The sequence below is a fragment of the Ornithorhynchus anatinus genome, chromosome X1 (assembly GCF_004115215.2).
Source record: "Ornithorhynchus anatinus isolate Pmale09 chromosome X1, mOrnAna1.pri.v4, whole genome shotgun sequence".
Taxonomy (NCBI): domain Eukaryota; kingdom Metazoa; phylum Chordata; class Mammalia; order Monotremata; family Ornithorhynchidae; genus Ornithorhynchus; species Ornithorhynchus anatinus.
The window spans coordinates 42,267,295-42,283,107 of record NC_041749.1 but is presented as its reverse complement, the minus strand read 5'-3'; the positions used below and the strand labels follow the sequence as shown (position 1 = coordinate 42,283,107).

Below are 15,813 nucleotides of genomic sequence, written 5' to 3'. Positions count from 1 at the left end.
CCCTCAATAAGTGCTCAATAAATACCACTGATTGATTAATTACATAAGTCCACTGCTCAGAATGGTGCTCAACAAGAGCAAGGATATCAATCACGACTTATAGCACTTAAGTCAATGACAGGGAGGGCAGTGGTGAGGACAGAGAAGAGGGTGACGGGGGGCACAGGAAGAAGGGCAGCAGGGAAGGTGACAGAGAGGAAGAAGAAAGGGGGAAGGAGGGAAAGATGCTAAAGGTAAGGACAATGAGGCAGAGGATGATGAGATGAGGACGAGGAGGAGGAGGAAAATGTGGAGGCACACAGGGAGGAGGGCATGGAAGATAATGTTAATGTTGGTATTTAATGTTGGTATTTGTTAAGCGCTTACTATGTGCAGAGCACTGTTCTAAGCGCTGGGGTAAACACAGGGGAATCAGGTTGTCCCACGTGGGGCTCACAGTCTTCATCCCCATTTTACAGATGAGGGAACTGAGGCACAGAGAAGTTAAGTGACTTGCCCACAGTCACACAGCTGACAAGTGGCAGAGCTGGGATTCAAACTCATGAGCCCTGACTCCAAAGCCCGTGCTCTTTCCACTGCGCCACGCTGCTTCTCATGACCTCACCTAGGATGGTGAGGGATGGGACTAGCATAAATCCTAGGGCTCTGCCTGGATTTGGACCTCCAGATCCAACTCAAATACCAAAAATCTGGATATCTTCCATAATATGGGAATGTTTTCTTCAAAAAGGAAATGAGAGAGTGCCTGAGACAGAATGTGGGTCCCCTGCCCTTCCTCTTTGAAGATGACTCTACTGGCACCGAGGTCCCATCTGCGCAGGCCAGACTGGCTGAAATCACCGATGCAGGACTGATGGCTGCATTCCACACTGAGGCACTTGAAGGCATTTGCAGCACTGCCATCTTTTTTTCACGTGCAGCTTCCGGAGCCCATTTCAAGACTGCCCCTGACTTCTGATTTTTCAGAAGACTCACTCTGCCAATGGTAGACTAACCTCTCACCTGCCCCAATCTCCTGCCAGCTTCTGCCAGCCTTATAGGCCTGCTCCTAGGTGATACTACCGGAATCCACCTCCCACTAGTAATGGAATGGCTTGAGACACCCCCCATGGGTCCAGCAATAGGAGTGGAGAGTAATTTTGGGATGACTCTCATTTCCCCTGGAAATTTAGGACAAGACAAACACATCCCACTAGTTTATGGTAACCCATTTCCCCCAAACCATTTTCTCCTTTTTTGCTGACCCCTCAAACAGTCCAGATTACTGCTAAGTAAGTGAAGTACCCTTCAGTCTCTGCAGGATAACACATCCACCTAATTGGTTTAAATATCCAACCCCAGCTGGGTTTAGTACAAAACAAAGGCCCCAGTCCTTATTATGGCCAATGTGGAGACCCCACTCAACAATGAGAAGGATGAGGGCATGATAGGATCTAGTGCGGGGGTGGTCTTACAGAGACTTTTTAATTCTAGGACCCAAGGTGATCTTTCCTATCCCTGCATCTGCTACACCAACTGCCTGTCAGCATGGTTGGGAAACTCAAGGACTGGGGGAAAACGAGAGGAGATAGACACAGAGTCAGAGTGCCAGATATGACAGGGATCCAGAGATAGAAAAGAGACAGAGACAGATCAAACACAAGAATGGCTCATATCCACTCCTGGGACCCTAATCAAAAGCATATCTTGCTGACCCCAGGATACCCTTCCTCATTGTTACTCATCCCCCAATTTAAACTGAGTCCTGTATCAGTAGGCAGCCCTGTATTCAGTGGTTCAGCTCATCTATTTAGGAATGTACTTCTCACTCTACTAGGCACGGAACTGGAAGAAATGTGTCACCATTTCTGTGTGAAAACAGTGACAGAGGAGCTGTTCTTTTCACCTTACTCACACCCTCAGATCTCACCATCGTTGAAAATTGGACTGTCCCCTGTATTCCAAGATGACACTACAGGCAGCGAGCTCTATCCATGAGGGGACTGATTGGAAATGAAAATCCTCATTTGCGATCAACTGTGTCTTCCTCTCTGTGGCCACAAGTACATTGTCTTTACCCTGTGCCCCGAGAAACACTGACACTTTTACTCTCCAAATTTCACCATCATCACCTAACAATGCGGAAATTCTTCCTCGTGGCTAACAAATCAGCTGGGTGAGAAAACACTTCATTCATTCTTCATAACATTGCTAAAATCTGCCTTTTCCTCCCTATCCAAACTGCAACTATACTGATCCAAGCACTTATATTCTGCATCAGCCTCCTCACTGACACCCCGCTCTGCATCCTCTCTCTCCCCACCCCAGTCCACACTTCACTTTGCTGCTTGGATCATTTTTCTACAGAAGTTTTCAATCCATGTCTCCCCACGCCCCAAGAATCCCCAGGACTTGCCCATGCACTTTCTCTTTAAACCACAGGCTTTACAGTATTCAATCAGCTCATCCCATCCTAACTTACCTCACTACCTACTACCAGTGAGAACAAAGTAGCTGTGGCCATGGAACTGTGGGTTTTGAGACTACCCACTGCTAGTCTTTCAACCATGCAAAGGGCACTCACTGCATCAGTATGAAGCAAATCACACCTCCTCCAAAAGGCCTTCCCTGACTGAGTCCTCACTTCCTCTATTTGCCCTTCCTTCTGCGTCACCTACCACTTGGGTCTATAACCCTTAAGCACTTTGATTTTCACCCCACCCACCACAGCACCTACTATCACCGATGGTATCTGAGTGCTTACTGTGTGTAGAGAATAGTACTAAATTCTTGGGAGAACACAACAGAGTTGACAGATATGTTCCCTGCCCAAAACAACATCACGTACATGTCCTCCCAAAATGTATTTTAATGTCTGCGTCCCTCTCTAGTCTGTAAACTCTTTGTGGGCAGGGACCATGTCTACTTACCCTATTGTACTGCACACCCCCAACAGCTTAGTTCAGTGCTTGGCACAAAGAAAAAACTCTCAATAAACCTGTTCTCCCTCCTACTTAGACTGTGAGCCTGATGTGAGACCTGATGATCCTGTATCTACCCCAGTACTTAGCACACAGTAAGCCCTTAAATACCACAATTCTTGATAAATACTGACAATAATATTGATAAATATTAACAATTATAATGGTGATAAAACTCCTATTCCTAAAACAACAAAGCTTCTTCTTTCCAGTGATCATTATCACCCAGATATTCGTTTGGAGGTTGCTCTTTAGGAGACATCAACCCTGGAGAGGTCTGCATCCCCCAGAACAGGCCCCACCTAAAGTAGAGTCCCCAGAAGAAGGAATGTGATCGAGAAGGGTATGCAGAGCAGCACCAGCCACAGGATTTTGAGGAAATGGAAGAACAATGCCATCTTTTGGACCGACAGACAGTTACACATGAAGACTAAATTAAGGTTCCCACCTTGCCAGGGTGATAGGGTCGGGAACTGCACAGCTCCAATCCAGTCGGTGCCACACCTAGAGGGTGTTATCTATTTTCAGAGGCACTGTTTAATTAGACCACAATTAACCTTGCCCCAGTAGTGGCCTGCACCCTAATTAAACCCACCATGGAAAGGAAATTCAGGATTAAATCCAAAACTGCTTCCTTGCCACCTGGGGACTGAATCTGCTAGATAGCAGCAGTGACGGCCTGGCAGAGGAAGGCAGAAGAAATGTCCTTTGGTTTGGAATGCCTGAGTGGGGACCAATTTCTGCAGCCAACCCAAACAGCAATCATCTCAGTATCTGCTCCCTCCAAGCAGTAACATAAGCAGCAGGGTTTAATGGAAAGAGCACAAGCCTGGGAGTCAGAGGACCTGGGTTCTAATCCCAGCCCTGCCACTTCCCTCCTGGGTGACTTAGGGCAAGTCATTTAACTTCTCTGTGCCTCAATTCCCTAAATTGCAAAATGGAGATTCAATACCTGTTCTCCCTCGTACTTAGGCTGAGCCCCATGTGGGACTTCATTATCCCATGTCTACCCTTAGCACTTAGTCAAGTAGTTGGCACATAGTAAAGGTTTAACAAATACCATTTAAAAAAAAATAAGCCACAGAGAGGGTGGAGATTCACCATGCATCATGAAGATAGACTTTTTGTGAAGTAAGATATCAGGACTCCTCTCACCGCCTACCCCACCTCCTTCCAATACCATCCCTGTTACCCAGCAGCATGAAAAACCAGTAAATCAGAAATGGGATTTTGGAAAACCAAGAGGGGAAACTATCATGAGCTAATTAGGGGAGTGAAAATCAGGTTTAATCATCTTTAAGGTATCCAGATCAGGACCATTCCTCTGCTGCAGACTGATTCCTGGGCTGGTGCTTCTCACTAGGTCTCTATTCTGACCTGAATAGCCAGAGGACCTAGGTTCTAATCCCAACCAGCCATTTTTCTGACCTTAGGCAAATTGCTTAACTGCTCTGTGCCTCAATGTCCTTATCTATAAAACAGGGATAAAATACCTGCTCTTCTTCTTAGACTTTGAGCCTCATGTTGGGCAATCAATTGTGTTTATTGAGCATTGACTGTGGGCAGAGCACTGTACTAATAACAACAACTGTGGTATTTGTTCAACATTTACTGTGTGCCAGGCACTGTACTAAGTGCTGGGTTGGATACAAGCAAATCAGTTGGACACAGTTCCTATTCCACCTGGGGTTCACAGTCTCAATCCCCATTTTACAGATGAGGTAACTGAGGCACAGAGAAATTAAGTGACTTGCCCAAGGTCACGCAAACAAGTGGCAGAGCCAGAATTAGATTAGAGCCCTGTGCATTACTGAGCATAGATTCAAGATAAGCACACTGGACACGGTTTCTATCCCATATGGAATTTGAAGTCTAAGGGGGAGAGAGAACTGGTAACAGGCAACATTCTTCAACTGTAAAATGGAAGAATTTGAGTCATAGTTAAGTGATTTGTCCAAGGTGGCACTAAACTGGGATTAGAATTTAGGACTCCTGACTCCCAGGCCTGTGCTTTTTCCACTAGACCATATAAAACTTTGTTTTCAATTAACTTTTTTCTCTCCTTTCCCCTTTAAGTTGAAGTCAATTTCAGGGTTTGCTTTTGAAGGAGTCCTGCTTTCTCTGCAAATACATTTCTTCAATAATAACCACTGTGGTATTTGTTGAGCCCTTAAAATGTGCCAAGTACTGTAGAGAGTAATAACAATAATAATGCTATCTGTTAAACTCTATGTGTCAAGCACTTTTCAAAGCATTGAGGTAGATACAAAATCATCAGATCATAGACACTGTCCCACATGGTACTCACAGTCTAAGTAGGAGGGAGAACAGGTACTGATTTCCATTTTACAGTTGAGAAACCTGAGGCCCTAAGAAGTCAAATATTTGCCCAAAGTCACCTAGCAGGCAAGTGGCAGAGCCTGGGGAAAGGGCATGGCATAGTGGATAGAGCATGGGCCTGGGAGTCAGAAAGTCATGAGTTCCAATCCCAGCTCCACCATGTGTCTTCTGTGAGGCTTGAACAAGTCACTTCACTTCTCTGTGCCTCAGTTATCCCATCTGTAAAATGGGGATTAAGACTGTGAGCCCCAAAGAGGGCAGGAACTATGTCCAACCTAATTTGCTTGTATTCACTCCAGTGTTTAGTACAGTGTTTGGCACATAGTAAGCGCTTAAATACCACAGTTAACAACCAGCATGGCCTAGAGGATAAAGCATGGGCCTGGGAGTCAGGTGGACGTGGGGTCTAATCCCAGCTCTGCCGCTTGTATGCTGTGTGACCTTGGGCAAGTCACTTAACTTCCCTATGACTCAGTTACCTTACCTGTAAAATGGAGATTAAGACTGTGAGCCCCATGTGGGACAGGGAATGTGTCCAACCTAATTAGCTCGTATCTACCCCAGTGCTTATAACAGTGCTTGACAATAGAAAATGCTTAACAGAAGTCATTATTACTAACCCAAGTCCTCCGACTCACAGGACCATGCTCTTTCCACCAGGCCACACTCTCATTCCTTATCATCATCAGTAATGGTAGTAAGTGTTAAGTAAGCATTCTTGGGAGAATAAAACAGAAAGAAGCCACATGACCACCACTCTCCAGGAGCTTACAATCTAATACGAAACAGAAATGGACAAAATGATTTAGAAAAAGCCAGAGCAGGAGGAAGAATAGGGACACTACAGAAAATAGGGCAAATCTGACAGGATGAAAGTAGCAGAATAAACAACTGATTCTATAAGTAATACCAGCATATAAATGCTGGGGATTGGAGTTGTCAGGTATGAAATATTTAAATGCTAGGGGTTGCAATAGGTTGATCTTGAGGGGACAGTGGAGAATTCATCAGTGGGGCCTAGTGAAAAGAGCACAGGTCTGGGAATAAAAGGGCCTAGGTTCTAATCCCTGCTCCTCCAGCTGTCTGCTGTATGACCTCAGGCAAATTACTTAACTTCTCTGTGCCTAAGTTTCCTCAGTTGTAAATTGGGGATTCAATCCCCATTCTTCTTTCAGGTTGGACTGGAGCCCCTTGTAGGATGGGGACTATGTCCAACTTGATAGTTTAGAACATGCTTGAATTACAGTAAGTGCTTAAAAACCATAATGAACAAAATTTTTAAAAAATTATCAAAACACCTATCACAGAGACATGACCCCAGTGAATATCTGCTGATTCTATGTTCAGCCAACATTCAGTAAAATTCAATCAGGATTTGGTTCTAAACTCCCCTCAGAAAGGAAAAATAAATGAATTCAACTGTTAAATGCTGTTCAAACTGCTCAACCTGCCCCTGACAAGGGACAGCTTATCAAATAACTATTTCTCCTCTTTTTCCTTCTCTTACCCTCAAGCAGAATTCTTTAACCTTCCAAAGGGGACAATTTCCCTGGTATGGTGGCCACCAATGGCACTAGAAAATACCCACACCCTTCTGCCAGCCAGGTCAAAGCAGATGTATGTTACATGTGTTAGGGAGCCAATGAAATGAAACATAATAACTTTACAAGGACTCAAGGTAAGGCTCTTGGTGGAAAGGACATGTGACTGGGAACAGCCTTATCCCTTCCCTGGCTCCAGAGACTCTCGGTTTCCCTCCCAGTTTCCAGTGAACAAAGGTGCCACTTCTGAGGCAGGAGCTAAGGCAGAAAGAAGCTGGCTGCTTAAAGTAAAATTACTGGACATGAAGGCATCCGCGGCCTTATCCATGCTGATCAGGGAACCCACTGGCTGACTAGCAGGTGAAGAACCAAATGAAGGACAACTGTTTGGGTTGAAACAAGAAAATGCAGTGCCAAGAAAACTCATTCCCAGAACCAAATAAGAACCAGTAAAGAAAAAAGGGCACAAAGCCCAGGGCAAAACAAACTCTGTAGATTACCTGGTCTTCCAACATGTTCTCTCTCCCAACCTTGAGTGCTGTCATCAGCCTACCTCCCCAAAAGGCAGAACAGCATCCTCCCATTTCCCCTCAATTCCACAGTCTTCTGCAGCTAGAACCACGTTTCCCAGATCTCCTCTGCAACGGGCTGCCTTGCTCCCAACAAAATCCAGCCACTCTTCCCCACAACCCCCTCATGTTTCATACTGTCCAGCATCAGCTAAAGATTTTAGAAGTAAAAATAAGGATTTAGGAGCCTTTTGGTAGGTTGCCTCTTAGTGCTGAGCCCTTACCCACTGTTCAGATGAATATAGGGTCATAACAAGGCTTGAGCAGCCAGCTGGTTTAGTGCAGTTTAGTGGCAGTAAGTGACATCACCTGGGACACTCCCCATCCCCCACACCCAAATTGGGCACGTTTTTATCAACCTCCTTAACAAGGACCAGATGTAATTCACAGTTGGCCAAAATTGAGAGCAACCGGATAAAGCATTCATTGATTCACTTTAGGCCTTACTATAGGCTGTTCATTTACCTAGACCATCTCATAGTCAAGTGTGGTTCCCTGTTACACCTAATGAGGTTTTCTCTTTCCTTGAGTCCTCTTACTGTAAACTATGCTGAGTAAGGGAAGGAAATCCCTTTCAGGGATTTCCAGGGATTTTTCATGTTGTACTTCAGACTTCTATGGCCCCATTTTTGCCTTCAAGATAAGCAAATCCCTTGCTACATTCAACACCTACATACATGTCTGTAAATTCATACCACTTGTATTTACCAGTTGCCCCTTTTGACATTAAGTTACTTTAGGGCAAGGACTGGATTTCTTTTACTTCTTTTGTAATAAGTTCTCCAAGCATTTTTAAACTCTACCATCCTTTACTGTTGGTGTTTTGAACTGCTTGAATTTTAACCTGTTTTTTTTTCTCTTTATTGGCATCTGAACATTAATGTTCTTTGTGTCAAACACCTTTGGGCCTTTGGTGTCTTGAGTTTCATGTTCTCATCTCTCAGCCCCACACCATTAATTCATTCATTCAATCATATTATTAAGTGCTTACTGTAATAAGTGCTTGGGAAAGTGCAATACAGCGATAAAGAGTGACAATCCCTGCCCACAATGAGCTCACAGTCTAGATGTGTACATATAAATATGTACATATCTGTATGTATTTATATAAATATCTGCCATCCCCTCTAGACTGTGAGCTCGTGGATAGGGAGCGTGTCTTTTATATTGCTGTGCTGTACACTTCCAAGCACTTAGCACATTGCTCTCCACACAGCAGACCTTCAATAAATATCATTAATTGATAGTACAGTGTTAAGCACTTAGTACAGTGCTTTGCACACAGTAAGCACTCAGTAAATGCTTGGTGCTTGGTGGTTCTCAGCCATGAGAAGCAGCGTGGCTCAGTGGAAAGAGCCTGGGCTTTGGAGTCAGAGGTCATGAGTTCGAATCCCAGCTCTGCCACTTGTCAGCTGTGTGACTGTGGGCAAGTCACTTACTTCTCTGTGCCTCAGTTCCCTCATCTGGAAAATGGGGATAAAAACTGTGAGCCCCACGTGGGACAACCTGATTCCCCTGTGTCTACCCCAGCGCTTAGAACAGTGCTCTGCACATAGTAAGCGCTTAACAAATACCAACATTATTATTATTATTAAATATGACTGAATGAATTGATAAACAGGGTCAAACTTCTTTCCTCTCCTTTCCCTCTCCCAACCTGCTACCCTACAAGAGAAATTCTCAGGGCCACAGTTCCAGAAGGACCTGATTTGGGGGTGGGGGGCATGTGTCAGTGACAGCACCACTGCTCTGAAACCTCAATGTCCCCGAGTGGGCACGGAGGCAAGGCTTCCCTCTCTTGGACCTCGCAGCTTCCTGGATGGAGACAAATAACCTACGTGGGACAGGAGTTAAGCCTCATCCCATCCGACATCAGAAGCAAATCACTGGGTCTGGTTTGTGGAGGGACTATTTTCAGCTCCAAACTGTGGGTTTAGGGTTACCTCAGCTCTTAGTAACCTGCTTGGCACACAGTAAGGACTTAAAATCATTACTACTACCTCAAACAAGAAGCAGCTTCCAGGCATCACCATTTGCACCAGTAAAGTTGCAGATGCTGAGGTCTGAGCCCGGTAGTTCAGCCTTGTCGGTAGAGAGGGAAGAGCAGCCCATGGAAAGCTGACATTCCAAGTGCTTGTCCTTCGGTCAATTAATCAATGGTATTTATTGAGCATTTATTGTGCGCAAAGCACTGTACTACACGTATAGAAGAATACAACAGAGTGGGTAAATATGTTCCCTACCCACTACGGAAACAGCATGGCCTGGTGAATAGAGCACAGGCCTGGGAATCAGAAGGCCCTGGGTTCCAATCCTGGCTCTGCCACCCTCTGCTGTGTGACCTTGGGCAAGCCACTTCATTCTCTGGGCCTCATTTACCTCATCTGTAAAATGGAGATTGAGTGTGAGTCCCATATGGGACGTGGATTGTGCCCAACCTGATTAGCTTGAATCTACTCCAGCACTCAGTATAATGCCTGGCACATAGTAAGAATTTAAATACCATTTTAAAAAATAGGAGCTCACAGTCTAGTAGGAGAGACAGTCAGTACTATAAACACTTGAAGAAAGAAGTTTTAAAGACACGGCTATGGGCTCAGTTCCTCAGAGAAGGGCTGTGCCTTCTGCAGCCCCCCTAACAAGCTCTTAGTTCCACACAGAAATTTAGTTGGTTATTTACTCGGCAGTAGAAATCCCAGGAGATCCGGTCTCAGACTCATCCTGCAATTTGGCTTCTCGGTTATTGACTTTAAATTGATATCATGATGCCTATTAAAAGCTGCTATGGGCAATATGTACCTGACACTGTTCAGGGATTCTCGGGCCCAGAAGAAGCAAAACTTTAGCAACCAAAGAAGGACAGGGCCGGGGCAGGCACGGCTGTCACTTACATCTTCAAGCGCTTAGTACAGTGCTCTGCATAAGGTAAGGGCTCAATAAATACAAGAATGAAGGACCAGGCACGGTGATGGTCACTCAGGGGTCGTGGGGGTGGGAATCACCCCTGTCCACTTCCTAAGTGCTTGGCACACAGTAAGTGCTTAGCAAATACCATAATTATTATCATAATAGTAATAATTATTACTAATACCAGCTCAAAGCTGATTTTTCAGATATAATAATAACAGTAATAAATGTGGCATTTGTTAAGCACTTACTACGTGCCAGGCACTGTATTAAGCACTGGGGCAGACACAAGCTAATCAGGTTGGACACAGTCCCTATCCCACATGGGGCTCACAGTCTTAATCCCCATTTTACAGATGAGGTAACCGAAGCCCAGAGAAGTGAAGTGACTTGCCCACAGTCACACAGCAGACAAGTGGCAGATACAGGATTAGAACCCAGTTCCTCTGACTCCCAGTCTGTGCTTTACCCATTAGACCATACTGCTTCTCTATCTGTCCAACTTGCTTTCCTCCCGGACTGGAGTCCTTTTCCTGGTTGGTCCCAGACCGGAGTCCAGGTTTCAAAGAGACCTCTGGAATCAGTTCTGCTAGGCCAGGGATTCCAGCCCAAATCGTCCCTCTCCACCCTAATCCACTCGCCCTCGACTCACTCAAGCCCCCAAGCCAGACCCAGGTCACCGACTGATTTGAAATTGAAATTTGAATTGAAACTGATTGATTTATCCCCCTCAAGGTTGTAAGCTCAGTCTGGACAGGCAATATGTCTGCTACTTCTGTTCTATTCTATAATGTTGGTATTTGTTAAGCGCTTATTATGTGCACAGTGCTCTGCACATAGCAAGTGCTCAATGAAAATGAATGATTGAATGATTTGTGGCAGCAATTCCATTTACCGAGAACAGATCACCTTTGATAGATGGGCTAGACCTCTTAAGATACAATTTATATGGTGGGCTTTAGGGCTTCCCTCACTCTACAGAGAGGATCCTCACTCATTCCACTCCTTTCCCACTTACATGTTTGATGGTGGTTCCTGCTGGATTATTTATCAATAGTGAGGGTAGGAGGAAGAACAAGGACATAAAAGGAATTACAAATATGCTGTGGAAGTAATGCCTCAGTCAATTAGGTATTGATTGAAGCAGCATGGCCTTGTTGAAAGGGCATGGGCCTGGGAGTCGGAGGACCTGGGCTCTGCCACTTGCCTGCTGCTGACCTTGGACGAGTCACAACTTCTCTGTGCCTCAGTTTCCTCATCTGCAAAATAGGAGTTCAAAACTGGTTCTTTCTCTTACTTGGACTGTGAGCCCAGGTCAGACTGTGTCCGTCCTGATTGATGGGAGTCAGAGGTCATGGGTTTGAATCCTGGCTCTGCCACTTGTCAGCTGTGTGACTGTGGGCAAGTCACTTCACTTCTCTGTGCCTCAGTTACCTCATCTGTAAAATGGTGATTAACTGTGAGCCTCACATGGGACAACCTGATTACCCTGTATCTACCCCAGCGCTTAGAACAGTGCTCGGCACATAGTAAGCGCTTAACAAATACCAACATTATTATCCCAGTGCTTAGAATGGTGCTTTCATTCATTCATTCTTTCAATCGTATTTATGGAGTGCTTACTCTCTGCAGAGCACTGTACTAAGCACTTGGGAAAGTACAATACAGCAATCAAGAGAGACAATCCCTGCCCACAATGAGCTCGCAATCTAGAAGGGGACTTGAACCAGAGTAAGTGCTTAACAAATACCATGAAAAAAAATTAATTGAACATACAAATAAATATACTTATGCATCTAATTGCTGACGAGATAACTAAAATACAAACATGTAAAGAGTGGCTTTTTGGTTGAAGCCACTGGGGTGTTGTGAATTATCTGGAGGGGTGGGATTCTAGGAGGACTATGAAGATGAGAATTCTCTCCTCCACCATTTGCCCCTCACCCACTCTCATTTGCCCCTCTATGGGCACACCTTAACCCTGCCCCATACCTCTACATGCCACCTCCACCTTGATTCTCTGGACTTTCAGGAAGTCAACCCCAAATGAAAGAAACTCTGAAATATCTTGGGCAAGCGTCGAAAGCATTGACTGGAATGATCCGGAAGGAACCACCATCAATCCTCTAAGTGGGAAAGAGTGAGGATCCTGGCGGTAGAGGTGATGGAATTCCCTAAAGCCCACCCTATAAATTGTATCTTAACAGGTCTAGCCGATCTATCAAAGGTGACCCAGCCTCATAAATAAAAAGGAACTCTTACTAGCTCAAGTCTCAAATGCCTTCCATTTGGGGCTTTAAGATTTTGCTCATTTATCCCCAGGTTTTTCTCTGGGCACAGGAGGAGGGGAAATTATTATCGCAGGTGATGGCTAATTCCTCCTAACCTCAGGTCCCTCAGTGACACATCTGAGAAAGCCATTTCTCACCAGCCACCCAAACTGAATATATAACAGGTGGCTTCAGAGATTGGGGATTTATAGATTTTACTTTTTTATAGTTTTTACTGATGCAGTGTGGCTCAGTGGAAAGAGTCCAGGCTTGGGAGTCAGAAGTCATTGGTTCTAATCCCGGCTCCGCCACTTGTCAGCTGTGTGACCTTGGGCAAGGCGCTTAACTTCTCTGTGCCTGTTACCTCATCTGTAAAATGGGGGTGAAGACTGTGATCCTTATGTGGGACAACCTGATTACCTTGCATCTACTCTAGTGCTTACAACAGTGCTTGGCACGTAGTAAGCACTTAACAAATACCAACGTTATTATTATTACTTTCTCATGCTAAAGGGAATTTTTCACTTATTGAAAAGAAATTTCTGACCTGGAAAGGCATTGAGCGTTCTGGTACTGTTTCTCATTCTCACACTGAATAGCATTAGACAAATCTCCCCTCTGTCCTGCCACTAACGGAATACTGTAGTCTCATACTAACACTCTGCTGGCTTTCCCAAGGGGATTTAGAAGCATGAATAGGTGATTTGGGAATGCTCGGAACTCTTGATGATGGAGAGTTTTGGTGTATATGGGATGGGGGCCTTATGTGGCAAGTAAAGAACCAGTCATCTTTATTGAGTCCTTACTGTGTGCAGAACATTGTACTAAGTGCTTGGGAGAGTACAGTGTAACAGAGTGGGTAGACATGCTCCCTGCCGAATGTGCTTCAGAAGAGATGATTGCCCGTGTGTTCCCCAACTGCTTAGTTCACTTCTCATCACCCAGAACTCAACAAATATTGTTGGGGAGAACAGTCATCTCCCTCCCTATCGTTCCCTCTTCTCATCTCTCCCCAAACATCCCCTCTCTCTCTTAAAATCTACTTATAATGAATGAATTGCTCATTTCCAAGCCCACTGAGTGGCTTTTTGGCCCAGCTGGTGTCTCCACGAGGCACTGTACTAAGTGCTGAGGTGGGATACTGACAAATTGAGTTGGACACAGTCCCTATCCCATGTGAGGTTCACAGTTTCAATCCCCATCTTACAGATGAGATAACTAAGGCAGGGAGTCTTAGTAGGAGGGAAAACAGGTATTGAATACCCATTGTACAGCTGAGGAAAAGGAGGCACAGAGAAGTTAAGTGGCTTGCCTAGGGCCACACAGCAAGCAGTTGGCAGAGCTGGGATTAGAACCACCGAGGTTCTCTCACTCTCAGGTCTGTGTTCTTTCCTCTAGCTCACACTGCTTCTCCAAGAGAACTCCCCTTCGCCACTCTCTCCCCCACCCCCAACACACACACAAACATACACACACATTGTAGAATGCCCAGTGTGAATGCTGTGACCTTGGGCAAATCACTTCATTTCTCTGGGCCTCTTTTATCCCATCTGTAAAATGGGGATTGGCTGTGAGTCCGATGTGGGTTGAGAGGGTGTCCAACCTGATGATTTTGTATATACCCCAGTGCTTAGATCAGTGCCTGGCAAAAATACCACATTAAAAAAAAGAGGGATGGAAGAGGGAGGTCCCTCTACTTGGAAGGGAGAGTCACTCAGCAGACCTATCAATCTCTCGATTATTTTCAGGAAGCTTAAAGTTCTCCTGCTATCACATGGCGCTATGGGTTCCAGATCGTAATTAAGAACTCTCATTTCAAGTGGGTAAAAGCCCCTTCTCCCCTCCCTGGAGCCTCCTTGCTGTGTGAGCACCGCTAATGGAGCAGCACCCAGGCTTCCGACAATGCCGGCCCAGAGTTATAGCAGACCCAAGCAGCAGTCTGTTAACACCATGCAGCAAAAGTCTAGAGGACTTAAAATTCCCTCGGCTTTCCCACCATAGCAATGTTCAGCCCAAATGTTGTTTACTAATAAATCAGTTTGAATTTATAATAAAGTTGATGGTGCCTAACTGATAGACCTAGGGAAAAAAAAGCCAATTATCTGACACTCTCGGCTACGATTCTAAAACAGATGCTTGAGTGTGTAAAATTATGTTGTGTGGTTTGAAACTGCAGCTACAATTACAACCTTCACTTTTATTGCTGCTCATAAATGTTCAATGCAACTAGATCTACATTTGGAATTCGGTTATTACCACTTTGTCTCATATCTTCAAAGCCAAGATTGACTTACAAATTGTCATCCTGGTAATTACTCTACTCCTCTGATGAACATTCAGAAATGAAATGAAATGTCTGCAAACCCAATTAGCATTCCCTTATACGAAAAGAGAATAAGGAGGCAGAGGAGGGGGCTGAGGAAGAGGCAGAGGAGGAAACTCAGGAGGAGGCTGGGGAAGAGGTGGAGGAGGAAGAGGTGGTAGAGGCTAAGGAAAATGCAGAGAAAAAGGCAGAGGAGGAGATTGAGGAAGAGGCGAAGAAGGAGGCTGAGGAGGGGGCAGAGGAAAAGGTGGTAGAGGCTAAGGAAGAGGCAGAGGAGGAGGCTGAGGAAGAGGCAGAGGAAGAGGCAGAAAAGGAGTAGGTGGAACAGGAGGTGGAGGAGGAATCAATCAAGCAATGGTATTTATTGAATACTTACTGTGTGTAGAGGAGTACTGTAGAGCTTGGGAGAGTGCAATCCAGTAGAGTTGGCAGCACAGTTTCAGCACACCAGGAGCATACATTCTAGAGGGGGAGATAGACATTAATATATATCAATAACTTACAATTTAAAGAGCGGGACCCTGTTCCTCAGAGTCTGCCACCAATGGAGGGAGGAGGCTGAACGGGAATATTTAAACAAACAAGTTGGCTTTGGGGTAGATACTTCAGAAACAAGGTAAAGACAGAATTGACACTGAAACCCTACTGAACCACCGGGCCCACCTAACTGGAGGGTTGATGGGTTTTGACTCTGCCTTTAGGAGAAAACCAATGCAGTGCTGTTAGTCCATGAGAAAGATGGGGTCACCCCCGATTTCCACAAAAAGATGATTGTTATTAATAAAATGTTCCTCCAAGGGAGTACGTGATGGAGCCCAAAGAGATGGCCATTAAAGAAGTCGAGGGCCAGAGCCATTTTTCAGGCTGATAAAAAGATGAACGGCCTTTAACCCTGACCCATAT

General features: G+C 45.1%; 1 long non-coding RNA gene across 1 annotated transcript in view; it reads right to left on the bottom strand.

The window, feature by feature from the left end:
* LOC114806471 overlaps positions 1-15,813 on the bottom strand; it is a 198,782-nt gene that overhangs the window by 181,177 nt on the left and 1,792 nt on the right. The window contains exon 2 of the long non-coding RNA XR_003754514.2: positions 15,287-15,372. This is a non-coding gene — a long non-coding RNA (uncharacterized LOC114806471). The remainder of the gene's footprint in view (positions 1-15,286; positions 15,373-15,813) is intronic.